The sequence below is a fragment of the Cucurbita moschata genome, unplaced genomic scaffold, assembly GCF_002738365.1.
Source record: "Cucurbita moschata cultivar Rifu unplaced genomic scaffold, Cmos_1.0 Cmo_Scf00141, whole genome shotgun sequence".
NCBI lineage: Eukaryota > Viridiplantae > Streptophyta > Magnoliopsida > Cucurbitales > Cucurbitaceae > Cucurbita > Cucurbita moschata.
This window is the reverse complement of record NW_019268657.1, coordinates 75,600-78,024: the sequence shown is the minus strand read 5'-3', so window position 1 is coordinate 78,024 and position 2,425 is coordinate 75,600. Positions and strand designations below refer to the sequence as shown.

Below are 2,425 nucleotides of genomic sequence, written 5' to 3'. Positions count from 1 at the left end.
TGGAGATGCAGGGTATCGATCCCCATACCTCTCGCATGCAAAGCGAGCGCTCTACCATCTAAGCTACATCCCCATAATATTTACATTATAAAACCCTAAATGTCCCATCATCAATAATAGTGAAAATAAAAAAATATCAAAATATTAATAACAAATAGTTTGGTTTGGTGATGCGGGGCATCGATAATTGTGAAAATGAAAAAATATAATAACAAATTAAATACTTTATTTTGGAGAGGCGGGTTATCAATCCCCGTACAACTCGCATGCAAAGCGAGCGCTCTACCATCTAAGCTATATCTCTACAATTTTTACGTCACGAAACCCTAAGCGTCTCGTCATGAATAATAGTGAAAAAATAGTAATAACGAATAGTTTCTTTTGGAGATGCGAGGTATCGATCCCCGTATCTCTCCCATGCTACATTCCCACTCCCATGCTACATTCCCACGATTTTACATAAAAAAACTCTAAACTTCCCATCATCAATGATATGAAAATGAAAAACTATCCCCGCTCATTATGTCGTAAATAAGGAAAAATTTAAAAGAACTAATATACTTAGTAATTGTTTCCTTTGTTGATGCATGGTATCGATCCAGTACTTCTCACATGGGATGCAAATGCTCAACCATCTAAGCTATATCCTCAAGATTCTTACATCACAAAATCCTAAACATCTCGTCATCAACAATAGTGAAAATAAAAAAATAACGCTATTCATTATGTCATAAATAAGGAAAAATTGAATAGAAATAAAATAGTAATAACGAATAGTTTCTTTTGGAGGTATGGGGTAGCGATCCGATCCTCGTACCTCTCACATACTAAGCAAGCAATCTACCATCTAAGCTACATTCCCACAATACTTATATCAGAAAACCCTAAATGTCCCGTCATCAAGTGAAAATGAAAAAATATCTCCGCTAATTATGTCATAAATAAGGAAAGGTTGAATAGAAGTAAAATATTAATAACAAATAGTTTCTTTTGGAGATGCGGGATATCCCCTTACCTCTCGCATGCTAAATGAGCTCTACCATCTAAGCTACATCCCTACAATTCTTGCATCATAAAACCCTAAATTTCCCATCATAAGCTACATCCCCACAATTCTTGCATCATAAAACCCTAAATTTCCAATCATAAGCTACATCCCCACAATTGTTGCATCATAAAACCCTAAATTTTCCATCGTCAATAATATTGAAAATGAAGAAAATCTAGAGATGCAGGGTATCGATCCCCATACCTCTCGCATGCAAAGCGAGTGCTCTACCATCTAAGCTATATCCCCAAAATTCTTATGTCACAAAGCCCTAAACATTTCGTCATCAGTAATAGTGAAAATGAAAAACTATCCCGGCTCATTATGTCCTAAATAAGAAAAAATTGAAAAAAAATAATATATTTAGTAATCGATTCAATCGGAGATTCAAGGTATTGATCCCCGTACTTTCCACATGGAAAATGAACGCTCTACCATTTGAACTACATCCCTACAATTCTTACATCAAAAAACCCTAAATGTTCCTTCATCAATAATTGTGAAAATGAAAAAGTATCTCTGCATATTATGTCATAAATAAGGAAATATTGAATAGAAATAAAATATTAATAATAAATAGTTTCTTTTGGAGATGCGAGGTATCGATCCTCGTACCTCTCGCATGCTAAGCGAAGCTACATCCCCACAATTCTTGCATCACAAAACCCTAAATTTTTCATCATCAATAATAGTGAAAATGAAGAAATATCGCTACTTAACCTGTCATGAATAAGGAAAAATTGAAAAGAAATAATTTTCAATAATATATTTAATAACATAGTTTTATTTTGGAGATGCGTGGTATCTATCCCCGTACCTCTCGCATGCAAAGCAAGCGGTCTACCATTTGAGCTACATCCCCACGATTCTTATGTTACAAAATCCTAAACGTCTCGTCATCAATAATAGTGACATGAAAAACTATCCCTACTCATTATGTCGTAAATAAGAAAAAATTGAAAAGAAATAATATATTTAGTGATCGATTCATTTGGAGATGCAAGGTATCAACTCCGTACTTTCCACATCAGAAGTGACTCTACTATCTGAATTACATCCCCACGATTCTTACATCAGAAAACCCTAAACCTCCCATCATCAATAATTGTAAAAATGAAAAAAAAATATCTACGCTCATTATTTCATAAATAAGGAAAGATGGAATCTCATTATTTCATAAGTTTAGTGATCGATTCATTTGGAGATGCAAGGTATCGATCTCCGTACTTTCCACATTGGAAGAGAGCGCTCTACCATCTAAGCTACATCCCCACGATTCTTACATTAAAGAATCCAAAAATCCTAAACCTCTCGTCATCAGTAATTGTGAAAATGAAAAATATCTCCGCTCATTATTTCATAAATAAGGAAAGATAT

At 34.2% G+C, this 2,425-nt stretch overlaps 1 non-coding gene across 1 annotated transcript; it reads right to left on the bottom strand.

Annotated features, from left to right (window-relative positions):
- TRNAA-UGC lies at nt 1-73 on the bottom strand. The gene has a single exon. It is a non-coding gene; the product is annotated as a tRNA-Ala (tRNA).
- Between the last annotated feature and the right edge of the window lie 2,352 nt (nt 74-2,425).